This window comes from Grus americana, chromosome 2 (assembly GCF_028858705.1).
Source record: "Grus americana isolate bGruAme1 chromosome 2, bGruAme1.mat, whole genome shotgun sequence".
Taxonomy (NCBI): Eukaryota; Metazoa; Chordata; class Aves; order Gruiformes; family Gruidae; genus Grus; species Grus americana.
This window is the reverse complement of record NC_072853.1, coordinates 42536988-42554882: the sequence shown is the minus strand read 5'-3', so window position 1 is coordinate 42554882 and position 17895 is coordinate 42536988. Positions and strand designations below refer to the sequence as shown.

Here is a 17895-nt window from a genome sequence, read left to right as displayed (position 1 = left end):
CTTGATTACTTATTCCACAAGCCCTTTAGTCATTCAGAAACCAATCTTTTGAGTCAGATAATTGAATGCTGTCCTAGAGAACTCAGATTCTACTAGAGATCTCTGTGTCATTTAAATTGAATGCTACAGAAGAGGTCATTAATTTTCCAGGTCCTTGGCATGGGTCTACAAGGAGTGATTTGCAGAAATACTTAGTGCCTGCAGCTGCAGTGGAAGGCAGTGAAAGCTGCGTTCTAAACAGATTATGAAGACAATGGTTTTGAAAACTCAGCCTAGTGATCTCAAAACAGGTTCTCCCAAGAAAAATGCCACAGAAACTTGATTCTTAAAAAAAACAACCCTCAGAGAAATCACAAGAGCCATTTACATTATTCTCACTCTGCATTTTATCCTGTGCATGCACTGCAGGTTCTCCTGCTTTGGTATCAAGGTGCTTATGGTACAAGCCTCATGATGCAGGTTGGGCAAGTAGTGTCTCTCCATCCCAAGAGTCAGAAACAATGTACAAGCAGCTAGGTATTTCACGAGGGTATGGACTGTGGCTGTAGGGCAGGATTTCTCTAAGTATCCAGAGCCTGAGGCAAAACATCAAACGTGCTAGAGAGCATACCAGAACTCTGTATAAATATGTTCCATTGTCAAGATCCATGTATAAGTTTCCAGCCAGCAAACTGGCTTGTGAACTCCCATCTGCAGGATACATACAGCTCTGAGAACTAGCATCCCACTGGGTATTTGCCTTCAGTGATCCAGGGCTTGAAAATTAGGATAGCATAAGAGTACCCATGGCGATGACTGAGAGGAACATAATTTGGCTTTGTGTAAATGAGGGACAGCTGAATTTACTATTTTATTTTAAAACAGTAGTGTCAGCCACTGTTGTTAAATTAACACAGAAAACTAAACAAGGTGCGTATATGCAACCGCAAGTACTTTAACTGCTTTTCCCCCTTTCGTTTCCACATGTCTCAGTTCTCCTTCTTAAGAGTAACGCTGCAAGCTTGTCAGGGGAAGGACAGATGCCTGCTGTGTTTTCCTTTTCAGCCTCTAGTACACTGAATCCTAAAAATGGATGCTACTTTTTTTTTTTTTTTAAAAGACATGAACAAAGCAACACTACTCCGAAAGCCTCCTTTAGTTCTATTTATTCTTACCCGGTCATCAGTGCTTAGAAACAAACATTCTTCCTGTCTACTGCTCTCCTGTGAAAGACCACAGTATCTATAGTTACTGGAGAAGAGTGCTTCAGTTATCTAGGCTCCGATCCTTCCCATGCTTTACTTTTCAGCTTGCCCCAGAAGGCTTGCTTTCTCAGAGGATACCAGAACCAAGATTTCTCTCCTTCCAAAGGCAGCTGCTGAAATTCTCTCTCATCACTGGGAAGCTCGTCAGTCCTTAAAAGAACCAAATACCAAGATCACATCTGAAACTGAAGAGCTAAAGAGTCACTTCTGATCAACTTACAACTTCCAGCCAACCTGCCAGGCCTCCCTGGTATGAGGAAAGCAGTAAGACTGCAACTCTAGCCCTAAGAAATGCTGTCAGAGAGCACAGGCTGAGCTTTTTAAAAAAAGAGCTACCAGCTTCCCCTAAACCATTTTTTCTTCTTAGTTGTAATGTCTTCCTGTCAAAGGAAAGGATATCGGGCAGGTGGCACACACCACCACAGTAACACTATGAAACTCTCACCAGGACAGAAATAGCATCAGAAACAGCACCTCAACTTCCTTCAAAATATCCATGATTTTCTAACAGCCCTGAGAAGTAAACACAACGATAATTTCCCATCCTAAGAATGGAACGGCACTAGGGAGCAGGGGGAGAAGGACTATATCAAGCAAGAATCTTTCCTATTCCTTTCTTAAACCATGCCTGCTTACACCAGCCAATCTCACACAAATATGAGATATTTTTGGCTGATCTTGCTGTGCTGTTTCTCCTTGGCCATTTGGAAATCAGATTTATTAAAGAAAATTGTATTTTTGGCTAGACATAGCTTAAGATCTTTTCTCCCTAGAATCCATGAGAAGATACTTCCCTCTTCAGTTCAGTGGAACAGCACAAATTTGTGGCTAAGAAATTTTGGGTGTAATTCTGAAAGGAACAAACAAACAAGCCAAAGTCTAAGTTCACGCAAATATCCTCTCAGGACAGCTATTTTATATAATTCTTCCAGCTGTGTAAAAGGTGTTTTAAACAAACACAGCACGTTGCAGAAGAAAGGGAAGCAGCTCAACACAACCTGAACTATGGCAGAGTTCTTCCCCTGGGTGGGGGGGGAAGGACGAGGCGGCAAGAAGTCAGAGCCCAGGCAGCTGCTGTGGCATACAACACAGGGCAGCAAGACCCAGGACCTGAAACTCCGTTGGCAGATGGACGTTTCTGATGGTTCATCTCAAGGAACGTCTTAAGACCAGCACACAAGAATCCACTGAAACATCCAAGTAGTCAGAGGGATGACATATCTTGCAGGTATATCCTTGGCCACGATCTCGTAGTGCTTTATCTATAAACTACTTACCAATACACAAGTATCCCTCTATTTCCTAGTGCTACTATGTCAGAGAGCACCATCAGAGTAAGCGATGCAGAAATAAGAACACAAAACATTTTTCTTTTGCAACTGATGAGTAGTATCTGACTGAAAAATGATGAAAGCAGAGTAGAAAAACAATCTGGTATGGGAAAATGGTACATTAAAAAGAAGTAGAAATGAAACATTCAGGAGAGGATGAATCAAAACAAAAAACAAACTGAACACTTCCTATAAATTAAAGATTTCAAAATGCTAAACATTAAGAGACCTGATTATGAAGAAATCTAAACACATGCAAAAATAAAAGGGCTAGATCAACAAGGTGTTTTGCAGTATGATTAAAACGATGGTCCACCTTGAGAAGGTAGTTTTCAGATGCACTGACAACTCTGAACAACCTTATTTTATGTTCTCCGTTTATTCTCAGAGATATAAATAAAAACTGTTGTTGACGAAAACTGCACAAACTTGCAATAAACATGAAAGAGTAACAAGATGGGAAACAAGTCATTACTAGACAGGAAAAGAGAGAAAGCAGAAATCCAGGAAACCTGAAGCAGAAGAACAAACAAACAGTTTAATCCTTTTGAGGGCAGTGGGATGCAGTGATGATGGCTAGGAACACACACTCTTCTGGTCGTCTTTTGCTATAAGTAATTTATCATGGGCTTGACCTCTCATCTGTCTTGGCTTTTTAAGTACAAAAGCTCCTCTTCAGTAACTACATTCTTATCTTTAAAACATAATTATGATGTGAAAGTTGACACTAAAAATAGCACTAAGGAGCTTCATATTCATGTCTTCTTGATTTCTGTATCAATTTACTTGATTGCAATAGTCAAGTGTATGTCCTCTGGTCCTCAAGACTTAAAGGAGTTCTTATGAGGGTTAGTCCTGCCGAGATGTTTGACAAGGTGACAGTTTTAAGTTTACATCTATACATAATAGTTGAAATATCAATGTGTAATTGTAAATACATATATATAAAGGACAAAGCATTCACAAATGTTTAGCAACTTTCTTAAGAAAAGCAAGTATCTGAGTAAAAAAAAAAAAATTAGATTAGGAAAATTTAAAAAAAAAAAAAAAGGATACATATTCCACTAATCCATACTGGCATGCCAGGAAAACTTAAAGACAATTTGGAACAAACTTCACAAATTCTTACAATTAGGAAATACATGAGGAATAACATCATGAATAAGTCTTCGAATTAGCAAGTGACCAAGAAGTATATGCTTTGCCAATTTCAGTTCAAATCAAAATACTTCATGATACAAGCATATTTTTAGTACTTTTACAAATAAATGAGTTCTTTGGAATAAGATTCTTTGCTCACTAACATTCTCTTTTTTTTCCTGCAGCGTCAGAAACAGCCATTTCAAGGTGACTTTTGCAAATCTACAAATTGAAAGGGACAATTAACATGTAATCTCATATGAAGTTAGAGTGTTTGAAAAAAGGACAAAAATCTTTTAAATATGAATCTTGGAAAATCGGTTTTGGTTTGTTGGGGTTTTTTTTTCCCTTCACTTTAACGACTGTCTGAAATAACTACTGCACTAACCTGATGACACACTTATTTACTATATTTTCTTATGCCCGTTATTCAGCTGCTGGCAGTAATACAACTTCATTTAGCAATAGCTTGGACCCCTCAGTAAGGGAATGTGTACATAGTAGCTCTCTAATCTTGCTGCCCAGCTGCTAAGACAGTCACATGAGTCACTTGCTGCCTTTAGAGCAACACACACCGCTTGCTGAATTTAGAGACATTCTCTGTTTCGGCACTGGTGACACATATAAATTGAGTAATAGTCTATATCCTAATCGCACACAAAACTCTCTAGGTGTTTTGTTGTTTGGTGTTTTGTTTTTGTTTGGTTTTGTTTTGTTCTTTTTTTTTATTGAAACTGGTGAGTCAAAGAAAGTATTTTTCACTAATGCAGTTAACAACCCAGCTCCACAAAGTGATTTATGCACTGGTTTTCAGCATTATCGTTTTCACTCCAGTTAGGCTAACTTCAGGAATCAGTTCAAATGTAGGTAACTTCATCTAATCGTTCAGTGAAAATCCAGCCCTGGAAAATTGAAGAACTCTATTTGTCAGGACAATTCAGAATACAGCTTCAGAACAAGACACTTCACAATGATTCCTTCCTTATCAGGATTTTAGACTGTGACTGGAACACCACCTTATTCAACAGTCTATTTAAAAACAATTTACATAAAGACTGGCATAGTTACTTCCATGCAACACTTTGGTCTACCAATACATAAAACTCCTTGCTGAAAATACTTTATTTATTAACATAATCTATAGGCACTATGTAGGAAGTACTTTCACATACAAACAGTACACAGCCTTACAGCACAACACTGTGTGGAGAATCGTCTCTGGACTGTCACTGTGTCCTCCGTTGAGGCCCTACGATGTTTCATTTTATTCTATATCACATACTATCTTCTTTTATCATGTCCTCCCCGTGTCTCATTACAGCACTGTTCCTTGCAGATGGTCGTATATGGAAGTGATCAACAACACAATGCTCTGGTTATACATGTTCGTAGACTACCTGTGTAACAAAACCTCCACAGAATGATACTCCAAGGTATATGGCTAATGCCACCAAAACCGAGGAGTCCTCTACATTATACGAAACACACTTCTCCAGTTCAAAAATATATTGGCCCAAATTGCAAGAGGTGTTTTAGTGTGCCTCAAGAAAGCAGTGTGTAAACCTCACCTAACTCTATCAGTTTAAAGTACGGCCAAGCTTGCCTTAAAATGGTCTTTACAGACTTCTTGCCAGTAGGAAATCACAGTAGGTAATGTCCCAGCTCGCCAGTCGAGCAGCAGCACATTTTCAAGTTAAATACTCTAATCTGTCAGATAACATTAAATAGAGCTCCATAACTAGCCAGAATAGAGTATCAAGTAGTAACAACTAAACTTTTCACTCATGTTGTACCATTCTGAATTAGCATTTGTAAAAATAAATGAAAATGGTTATTGCTAAGCTGTTTCAGGAAACTTTGCACTGTAATTCAACCAAGTACAAGCAAATTCCTTGTATTGATATTTAATACCTAAAAAATTCTAGTCACTGATGTACACAGTGGCAGTCACCCTACAGTCAATTCAAACTCACACACACATATCTACTGTTCTTACAAATAAAACTAAGATTCCTGAAGACAAAAGATAAGGCAGAACTATATTTTTCTGTTGTATTTTTTGCACTTCACAGAACTTTCTGCCAAGTCAGTACTGCTGTTTCCCATGTTTGCATGTCTCTTTACACAGCGACAGTATACAATTATAACAATTGAATGAGGAAAATACAACTTCAGAAAACAAAGTGGCAGAGGGACATGAGGCAAGATTAGCAATTGAAACTAATAATCCAGATGAAGCTCAAGAGTTTCCAATCCAGCTGGCATAAATTCTCATCCTCCTTTACTCTCTCTTTCCCATAATCAGTATAGCATTCCATTTGGCTATCACAACATAATATTCTACATCAAATTTAGGAATTGCTACCCTCCACACTGAAAAAAGGTTTTTGCATATGCCATTTTTAATCAACAATTTGTCTCGAGTAACCAGAATGCCTTAAAGCAGGCCAAACCATGCTGACATATAAAACAATTCTTGGAAAAAAGGCTGCAATTTGATAATACATGTATTATGCAGTCTATTAAAGAAGCTTCTCTCCTTAAGAATTCAAGTTTATGGGTATATTTCTGTGATAACCTGAAACCTTTCAGATGGACTCTAGTAAGAAGTAGTTGCCTGGAATAAAAAACATTGCCTGCAGAATGATGTATGATGGTTTAGTGGATTAGCATGTTAAAAGTATAATCTCTTTTGACACAGCTATTTTTAAATGGTCTTAAAAAAAGGCATAAAATGTTAATTCTGTTTTCCAATAAACATAATTTTTGATCTGCTGAGTCAGAGGTGTTACGCGTAATAATCACAGCAGGAGTACAATGCTATTTATATTTGTTTGGAGAAAAAAACATGAGCACAATTCCATGCAAATAACAAGAAAAAAAAATCACAGAGCAGAATACAATTAAAGGCAAATATACCAGAGGGAAACGGTAATTCTGACAAAACAGAACACTTGTTTTCCTAGGTACAATCCACATTACTAAAAAGTCAACTGCAAAGCCATGTAACATTCACATTCAGGTTTTACAATATACACTTCCAACACTGGACTAAAATACTGTGTGCTACTAAATTAGTACCACATCGCTTTTCTACGTATCACTTTTAATTCTGAATTGAAACCTACAAAACCAACAAACTCACTAACCTTAGAAAGTACTTTATCACACACTATCTGAATGTAGTATGAGAGTTTTGTGTTTGTACTACTCCTAGAAATAATGATGGCAGGGTTCTGAATACCTATGCATGTCTAGGTACCTAACCTTTTTACTTTAAAAAAACTGTTATGGATGTACATGGACAGAACTTTTTTTTTTTTTTTGCCTTGATCAAGTTCTGATGGTTTTGTTGCTCAAAACTACATTCTTCTAAATGTATATTATGTATTATTTTCATAAATATTTAATATAGCACACATTCCTTTACTGAGAGAGCCAAGCTATTGCTAAATGAATCTCCCACAACATCTAAGTATTATTTACTTGGTTGAAAAATTTCATCAGATTAGTGTAGTGGTTATTTTTCTTTGCTTTCAGGACAGTTAAACATTTTTCCAAGATCTTTAGTAAAAGGAATTTTGTCCTTTTCAAACACCCTAACTTCATCTCTGGTTATATTAATTGCCCTTACAAGTTGACAGACTTGTAAAAATCATCCTGAAGTGTCCATTTCTGATACTGCAGGAAAAAATAAAAATGTCAGTGAGTGAAGGAATTATTCCAAATTTATTTGTAAAAGTCAGAGTAAAGCAGTTCCCTGTTCACACTGTAGAAAGAGACCAATCTTTCACTGCAGGTCTGCTCCTTCCACATTCAGGACACTGAATGTCCATCATTAAGCAGCATCCCCTGCTGAGAAGCACATGACTCCACTGTTCCATGATGTACCCTCAATGACCACCAGTTTCTGAATGATGCTAAAAAAAAAAAATACTAGTTTTAGCCTACAACCCCCCCCCGAACAGCTTGATTCTTGACAACCTGAAAGATCATCCCTTTTTATGAGTGCCACCTGAAACAATCTCAAATGCATGTTACAATTTAAAAAAAAAAAAAAAAAAAAGATGGGGAAATACTACTCGCTCCCTGAGAAGCACTTCAACTTTAACATAGATGTCTCATTCTGAGACAGGCTTAAAATGTTAGCATTACAGACTATACAGTTACTACTGTGCATTTACTAATGACCTACCTAGAATTTGATAGATGGAAATGATGGTATTTGGAAAGCATGAAGTAGAGGCTGAGTATCTTGAAGGTCACAGTGAAAAGAATTGTCAGCATCCAACTGGATTTTAATAAGCTTTGCCAGAGGAACCTGGACATGCATTTTTATTGACTGTTTGTTCAATTTAATTTGTTTTGATTTATAGCAAAGCACTGTTGAAGAGGTCAAGGAAACTTTCAAATAATCAAGATCAGACAGGAAAAAAAAGTCACCCTCTTCCATCTACAAATTCTGTAGTTCAGGTCATTTAATAACTTTGCCAGCCACTGCAACATACTCAAAAAATATCAAGGAACAGACTGCCTAATCCACTGATGAATGCAACAAGTGGAGGTGAAAAAAAAAATACATTTTTATCTCTACATAACCAGTTTAAAAATACCCAAAGCAAGAAGATAGAATACTTGCTCTTCAGGCCTGAGCTCTGCCATGCATGGGGCGGGGGAATATATGTATTTTTTACTACATAATCTCTCAGGTGTACCCCAAACACAAAATCACATCCTGAATTCACAAAGTTGCTAAATAACAGTTCATTCATAAAAGGGATACAAATACATTATGATCTCCATCCACTAGACCTCTTAACCTTCCTACAAAGGCCTAAGTTACAAAAAGTTTGGAGATATATACATGTATTCATGTGGATGGATAATCTTCAGAGCACTGTTGGCAGCAAAAGTGGTGGCAATTTTTTACATATATTTGGGAAGGAAGAATTATCAAATCAGTCAAACACTGTTTTCTTCAAACTACGAGTCTTCCTAACTCAATGAAAGAAATGCGATTTAAGTACTACTACACGCAACAGTTACAGAGCACTTGCAACCTGACAGCAAAATTCTGCCTGCCTTTAAGCTTTATGCTAAAATTACCACCAAATATGAAACTAACTCCTTTATGATAAAAGTCAGATGCTTAGCAGAAAGGATTACTTGACCTTCAACCACAGTTTAACAACTAAAACTATGATCGGAATAGGGGAAGTTTAGGACATCCATGAAGTCTTTGAGGGTTTGCTAAGAGTCGAGAGACTTTCTATGCCTTGATTCCTGATGAAAACTGGAACAAACAGCACAACATACAAGTACTTATTCAGACAAAACTTTTAGGAAATTCAGTCTACCTAATGAAGAATTGTGGAGTTCATCTCAAGGTAACTGAATATATTATCAGTTTTGAGGTTGCAACATTACTGTGCGACTGAAATCAGAAATTCATAGGATTTAAATATTTTGAGAGACTGAGGGGCAGTGATTTAAGTCATCAGAGTCCCTTCCTGACCCCACCTCCCTTTTCACTCAAGGCTTGAAAAAAGATCTAATCTCCTTTTATGTTCAATAAAATAGAAAATAATAATATATATTCAACCTCCCCAAACTAAAGTACCTTTCTACTCCAACCAAATGAACAAGTAATCAATGCAGTTAATAACTGCTTAAATGCACTTTCCTTTCAGTACAAATATTTAAGTGTAATGAAGAGTAAGAAGTTTGTTTTACATGATGCATAGATAAAAACTGCACTAGAAACCAAAATGTATTACTCAAGATGGACTTAACTTACTTGTTCTCAAATATTCTGAAGTGGTCAAGTTTTCAAAGGTAAAATAATATTATACTAGAGGGGAGACCCCTAAACCCATTTTTTTCCAAGAAACTTATTTCATAGTTTATAATTTCTGAAAGTGTAATCTAGATTTCTGTTTGCCTTCTACAGCAATTGATGCTAGGTGTGTGTTTGAGTATTTCTTATGAGAAATAGTGATACCACATATTTGATTAATGCTACAAGGCTGCAAAACCAGACATCTTTTCCTCATAGGCTAGTTTAACATTCATCCAGTTTGGGACTATTCCCATCATCCAAATACCACTATGATCAAGTTTCCTGTGTTACTTTACACCTGATTATTGTGCTGATGATGCTACAAGTGTAAATTAATTCCACAGTACTCCTCAGCACCATTTCTGTAGTACAAAAATGATCAATGTCAACACTCAATGGGACACAAATTCCTTTTGAGAGAATGAAAGGGTTTTAAACAAGTGAAAGAACCACTGGGTTCAGAAAAGAGTGTATCCAAAAGAAAAGGATATACTCGTGCAGCTAAGACAAAAACTCTTTAAAATTACAACTGGGAAAACATTACATTTTACAAGTAATGAGCAATTAAATGAGTTTGATATAAATATTTCATATACACTTTTTAAAGCAATTTCAACACATATTAAAAACAGCCTGAATAATTAGGATAATTAACATATTATGATTCTCGGTAACTTTTTAAGTAACAAATAATGTAACTGTTGTTTAGGAATAGAGCTGATTTCATTGTACTGGTATGCTTATAACTGTACTTAAACACCATTTAAAATAGCATGTAGCAACACCATCCTTTGACAGATGCAATAATATTTTTATTACTTTTTCTGAAACTGATTAAAATATAGCCATAAGCTATATGTTTGTGCTGGGGTATAATTAGAAGTGGTTTAGTCTAAACACAATCCCAGTATTCAAAAGAATTAAAGAAAACTGTCAAGTCACAGAGGAAAAAAAAATTTACAGATTCGAATTAACTGGCATTTATTGTGATCAGCTATGTCTAAGCTCTTCTCTAAGCTACGTGGTTCACCGTTTCCTAGTGTCCTACATGAAACAAATTATGCATGTATTGACCACAAGAGCTTCCACTGAACAAAATAAGCTTGAACAATGTCTATGTTTAGCTTTTCAACAGAGCACAAAACCCTGACAGGATTTTAATTTTGTTTTATTTTAGTTTAATACTAACTCTTCCTAAAGTACTTCTGAGGGGAAGAGCACCAGTAACTGATAACAGGTAGCTAACACCATAAATTTACATCTTTGTAGTGTATCATCTTATGAAAACATAAGAACAACTGTAGGCAATTTCTACTTTTACATATTTATATTGTATCTATACTTCCATGTGATACAGTATTATTATTAAACCTTGCATGTAGGTAGCTGTAGTAAATGCACAATTAGTATAAATGAAAATTCCACGTGACAGTAAGAGTTTGAAGAAACTTAACATTTACAAACTTGTAAATCTTTTATTACTAAACTATACAGGCTTGATTGAAATTTAATAGTAAGTTGCTAGAAACTCTCTTTCTGCCTTTTCTTCAAAAAGGTCTCTTTTAAAAAAAGAATTCCTCTATCACAACTGATTCAAAAGACATGACATTCTCCCTAAACAGCCAGATGTTTCCTTAAAATGTGTGTATGTATCTATATTACATATAAATGTAACATTCATGATAAATACATATACCACACAATAAACAGCTTTATTAGAAGTGACAAGCACTTGGGACAGTAAAATCTGATTTGCATACACAGGGTCTTTCTGCTCTTCAAACATTTAGTGTAATGAGATCTCATTAATTCAGACAATTTGCAGGGCTTTTTTGAGAACTCATGCACTAGTAAATCTGATACATGGTAGTATACAAATACATAATAAATGAAGAGGGAAGATAAGCTTTCTGACATTCTCTTTGCTTTTTGATTACTTGGAAATTCACAGTAAATGTGCGTAAAACAAAATCAACCATCTACATCTTATTTCATAAGAAATACTTCAGATTTGGCAGCCTCCAAAGTGTAATGTGACCCACAATCATAAAGAAAAGCTTTGAGGGGCGAAGTTAGTGATACACAGTGCCAGGCTACTGTACAATACATAAATAAGTCTACGTGTCTGCATGGTTAAATGATATCAAATAAACTGTTATGTACAGCAATATGGAAGAGATTATTATTAGTTATCCTAACTTTAGTAAAAAAAACAACTTTGACAAATAATTCCCTTTAAACACTTTCTAATCTGATTTCTAGGGATATTCTCCTTTGAGAGAGGAATTTAGCACATTAAGTGCAAAAGAAGATTATAGCAATTCAGTTTACTGTAACAGACACCTTCTGCATTTTTCCAAGTTCCTTTACATAGTTATTTCTTAATTGCATTTGATGGCAATTCTAGGTTTTACTTTCCTGATTCCCACTTGACTTTTCAAAGCTGATTTGAGCTATTTTACTTCGGAGTTTTGAGTTACTGTTCTGTGTATTATAGCCACACTTGTCTACATTCATTTGTTTTATCTATCTCACTTTTTGGTTTTATACTAGTTCAGCCCTGATTTGTTTTTTCTCTTTCCTTTCCTTTAAACAAATAAAATAAAATTATGCACATCAGGCCACATTCTACTCTCTTCATGCCCCTAGTATGTCTATCAAAACTGCCAGGGTTAAGCACGCGTAAAATAGCTCTGGCTATGTATTTTAATGTATTTGACAAGGTATCTCTACGCTCTGAACAGACAGTGAATTAGGAATGGGACAGAAATTATTACAAAGAAGGCTGTAAGAGAAACTGATCTATTCCTTCAACATGACAATAACTATACAAGCTTTCTCACTCTTCACTGTCAAGTGTGTACTTATACACTTATCTCAAAACCTCGCTATGTACAGGGGTTAATTTTAATGCCATGATCCTATAGTAACTGTTTACAAGATATGCAGGGTTTAAATAATAACCATTTTAATATATCCTATGAGAAGGCCCCATCCTTTATAACTTTTATCACATAACTACTTTTAAAAACATGTTATACCTTGTTAAAAAAATTTAAACCCCCCTCCAATTCTATTAATTTCTGCAAATTCATCCTTCTAAGATGAGGCAATAACAGGTGAACACTGATACTGAAGTAGACAAAAAAATACTTTAACAAGCCAATCTAAATAAAAGTAAAACTGAACTTGCAGTAATGGTGACCAGTTCTGTTCAATATTAGGTTTTCATAACTTGCTTACAATTAGACTTTTTCGCATTTGATATTTGGTGGACAACTGTTCATTTAAAATGCATTAGTAACTGCAATCTATCCAATTTTAGATAAAGGGTCACTATATTCCTTGAAAAATTAAAAATAAAATATAGGCAGCTATGTAAGTGATTGTATTGAGAGCTAATCAATGTTTTACATTCAAGTTACAAGTTTGCACAGTTTAAAAATCAATATAAATTTAATGAAATTCTAGATGTGATTTTTTTATTAGCAGGAAAAATACACAACTCTCTATTTACAAAATGCTCAGATAAATGCAAACAAAATCCCCTACATTTCAGAAATTTAAACATTTTACATTTGATCAATAGAAAATGTTACTTTGTTCTAATATTTGAATTATTTTTAAGTAGTTTTTTAAGGCTACCTAAACATTTGGTAATTGGTAAAAGATGCTTAACAGTTCAGTGGACAGATACTGCACATTTCTTTCAAAAGCAATGCAAGCTAAATCCTCACTACTAGCAGATATTTGGAAAATAACTCCTTGAAGGCAAGTGCCCTATCACTTCAGTGGCAGTGGCTGCTAGTTCCTTTTACCTCTACACTGATTTGAGAATGGTCTAAATGCTCTAACATATTTCACATTTTCCAGAATAGCTCCCCTTGGTAAACAGATAAACTTGTTCAAGAACCCTCCCAAAAGGTATTTGCTGACAAAAACTGGTTTTAAAGATATAACAGGTTATAGATACAGAATTTTAAAAACTTATGTTTTAGACTCTGAAATAAACCATCTCTTTTAACAAAGTAACCTTGAACAGTTACAAACAGGGGTTTATTTAGAACAGGAGCAGTGCCCTCTTTAACCCATTAATTTTAAAACACATGCACTACCCTGAAAGGAGGAGACTTAAGGGCACCATTTTGACTGACTTGCTGCAGAGATGGACGACCATTAGAAGTGGCTGAGCTTTGTATGCAGTGCCCTTTAGAATTACACAGACTTTTAAAAAGTTTCTTAATTTAAATCTCAAAGTTTTACATTGGGAAACTAATTTTTCAGGATAATTACCAAATGAAAAGTACACACCAAGAGACACACTTGAATTAAGCATTCAAGAAAAGGTGAATGCATGTCAATTTAGATGCCTGTATTTACTGTACTGTTGTAGAATACTGTAGTTATTAACTTTTAAATATTATTAAATAGGATCGATAAGTATCTCAGAAGGATTTTAATACATTTACAGCTCCCCAGTTTACCTACAAAAAGTAGAGTAACTTTACCAACAACAGCCCACAGTATTTGTTTCCTCAGGTGTTTAATTTTAGAAAAATCTTGAAAAAATCATACTGAAACATGTACAGAACCAGAGCAACATATAATAGAGAAGATTATCTTAAGTCTTAGAGGTAAGGAAGCTTTGAAAGCTACTTCTCTTTTTATAAAACACCACATCATACCCATAAGAAGAATTCAGTTTTCTACAAAAAGAGAGTAAGTTTGTAAAAAAAACAATCCTAAAGAGCATTTATCTGCTGCTATTATTACCACCATCTGGATTATACCTTAAAATTAAACCCAGTTTAGAAGAGTATCAAATTCTGTGAGAACACCCTTTCCTCTTCCTCCTCCCTATGTCTTGAATTTTGTACTATGGTTGGATACAGTGAATTTACTCTGTAATACATAACTGTAAGTCAAGAAAGATACTCCACAACATGTGCTTCTTTCATGTTGTTATTACTAGTGCCTATACCTATTTTCAGCATTAAAATATTAATGATTTAGAAGCTCTTAATTAGGTAAAAATGCGGTAACACATTGAACACTTCATACTGATGGTCACAGACACAGTATTCGAAGAGTTCTTAAATATTACATTAAATACATTAACTAGTTTATTAAAGTTAGTTCTGTACATCTACTACTATCTATCTACCCTGGTACATTAAAAACACCAACACATGGTATACTGCTATTAATTTACCAAATTTCTTTGCATTTCAGGATAACATTACTTCAGTCAATAAAAAGAAGAGATCAGTGTAAGAAATATTTGGAAAGGAACTTTGAAGTATGAATTCTTGGTAACTATAAAAGAGATCTCTAAATCATAAAAGACAGTTTTGGAAAAATGTTCAATTTCATTACTTTATACAAACTGATTAATCTTTCTTCCTTAATGAGCCTTTTTTTTCTAGCCTAAGAGTAGTTAATGTGATTTAATTTTCATAACTGTGACTCACTGGAAAACTTTGAGATTTCTTCCAAAATCTTTAACCACAAGACTGTCCCAGTCAACAACTACTGTACAACAGCTTCTTTGGTCACACTTGCAGAAAAGGTACAGATCATTTGCGAACACATGCTATTCCACACAGAGGGCTATCACAACTGATACCCAACTTCCACAAGTTCAAAGAAAACATTTGCTGAAATAGCCTCCCTACAAGTTCAGTACTCCATCTTCCCTCTTGAGAACCACGTACCCGCATTCAATTTTTAATCTAGAATTAAATATAAAGATTACAAAAATAAGGCATGTGTAAAGGAAACATCATAACTCCTCATAAAGGTATCAAATTGCCATGTGAAGAGGCGATGTTGATTTTTTAAATAGGATATTTCACTGAAAATTAAAATACATAGGAGATAATAGGGACAAGCAGAGCATTTCCAATCATTACAGTTAAACATTTACAAGTTAAAAATTAAGCAAAAAACTGTATCAGCCAGAATCCATGCTAAAAGCATGCATGCACGCACACATGTACACATATACATGAAACTAGGCTGCAGTTAGGATGATTTTTCTTTTTTTAAACAAAGCCAGAGGCAATTCTTCCAAGTGATGTTATAATTACACAGCTAAGGTGTACTTGTAAAAAGCCCCTAGTTCGGCCAATTAAAACCTACAGTTATTTTCACTATTTTCAAAACCTGTGGGGACTGTTCAGAAGATTTAAGTATAGAACAAGCTATACAATACTTTTCAACAAACTTAGGCATCCCCAACAAAACTGTATTTATTCAAAGTAAAAATAATGTGCTTCACAACTTTTACAAAATGTCTGTGAAATTGCCCTATGCACATAAGTCTCCTCCCAGGGAATTCATAGCTAGCAGAACAGCACTAGGTTTTTAATATTAAATAATCTGAGCATATTTCATTTCTGCAACACCCATTCCAAAAAACGCTCTCCAAAACACAGCATTTTAATTAACACACCAACAAAACTCCCCTGAAGACCTGCTACACACAAAAGAATTGCTTTGATCCAAACGAATCTGCACGTTTTCCCCTATTATCCTGCCTTAATTTATCAGACCAGGGCCGATTTGATACCCTTCCATGAAAAAAAAAAACAACGAAGCATCCCTCTGCTAGAGGCAGAGGTGCTGCAGAGGTGATGATAACCCTAGGAAAAGAGAAGCTGTCTCTTTAAAATGCCCTGCTATGTCCCTGATCCCACGTGGAACCAACATCAGCAGCACTTTCGCATTAACTTCAATGTGAGGCGAGATGAGGCATCATTATTTTATATAAATAAAACGAGGAGACTGCAGAATACATTCTTTGTAGGAGACAAACAGGTGAACTGAACGTGCCAGGGAAATCAGCAACCACCCGCAGAAGAGGTGCCCTGCCCCTGAGCCCTCTCTGCTTTCCCTATGGAGCATTACCTCAACCCCACACTACTCTGAAGAATCCAGTTTAAATAGAGGAGGGAGCCACCAGGAAAACTTGAAATTCAAAGGCAACGAAAATGCACTTTATAAACCGGAAAGGTTTACTCTTTGCCTCACACATCCTAATTAGATCAGGAAAGTGACACTACAAAGGCATTACATTCCGGTCCTAAAAAAAAAAAAAAAAAAGAAAGAAAGAAAAAAAAGACAGAGGAAAAGAAAGGAGCCCCCATCTCCAAACCCCCCCAAACATACAAAAAAAAGCATTAAAAAAGGAAGTTATAAAGCAGCACATACAGCATTTATCTTATCTAGGATCACTTCACATTACCCCCAAGTTATGCACTTTCTGCACTATCATCTCCCCCTACCTCTCTCTCCTGAAAGGGATTTTCACGTTTTCTCATTGTCGGTGGCGAGTTATAAGAGGCTTTTGCCTTTCCAAAGAATTCATCAACAAAAAAAAATAATAAATATTAACTCCTTGCTCCCTGAAACCTTAAAACGGTCTCGGGAAGACACGGGTTTTATTCTGTTACCTTGAGGAAGAAAAGGGGGAGCAGCCTCGATTTTTAAGTATTTTTTGGCATTTTTTTTCTGATTTTTATTTTGTTATATGCCTCAGTTCTCCCTCCATTTTGGTTGTTTATGATACTGACAACAAGCTGTCCCTGCTCTCTCTCTCTCTCTCCGGATCTCTCCTGCTTTCAGTTAGCAAACCCCCCTCCCCAATGCAACACGACTCAGCACTTACTTGGGTTCACACTTTTCTCTAAACACACACCGATGGGAAAGGGAAAAGCTTCTGGGCCACTCGGAGGGGGAGAGCAGGCAAATTCGTTTCTTTATTACGAAAAAAAAAACTTTTGTCCAAAAAACGACGGGAAAGGGGGGTCGAGTGCCCCAAAGTCACTCCGGATCCCCCCAAAGACACAGCCGCCAGGTCCGAGGGACACCCCACAGGTAGCCGGGTCCACGGGGGAAATTTCTGTGCGAAATTCGGCCGGTTTGAGGCGGGGGGCGAATTTATATTAATTTTTTCCCTCATTTTTCGGCACCGCGGTCTCTAATGTCTTCCGCTCCCTCTCGCCGCTCTCGCCGCTGTCACTGCATTCACAGCACAGGCTCCGGAGAGGCGAGGAGGGGAGGGGGCGGCCGCGCAGCTCCTGCTTCTGCCCCTGCCCCGCGCCGCCGCCGCGGCCCCGGCCCCGGCCCGCCGCGGGGGTCGGCGGCGGGCACCCCGCGCCCTCCTGCCGTCCCCCGGGCAGACCGCTGCCTCGCCCGCTCGCTCGCGAACCCACATAGCGCCGCGGGGAGGGAGGGGAGGAGTGGAGGAAACTCCTGAGAGAGGTTTTTCTGAAAATCATCTCTTTCTCCCTCCGAGGGAGGAGAAGGGGGGCACCGCTCGCCTCGCCTCCCCTCCCCT

At 36.6% G+C, this 17895-nt stretch overlaps 1 protein-coding gene across 9 annotated transcripts in view; it reads right to left on the bottom strand.

Moving 5' to 3' along the window:
* PLAG1 (PLAG1 zinc finger) overlaps window positions 1–17895 on the bottom strand; it is a 52408-nt gene that overhangs the window by 33939 nt on the left and 574 nt on the right. The window lies entirely within an intron of this gene.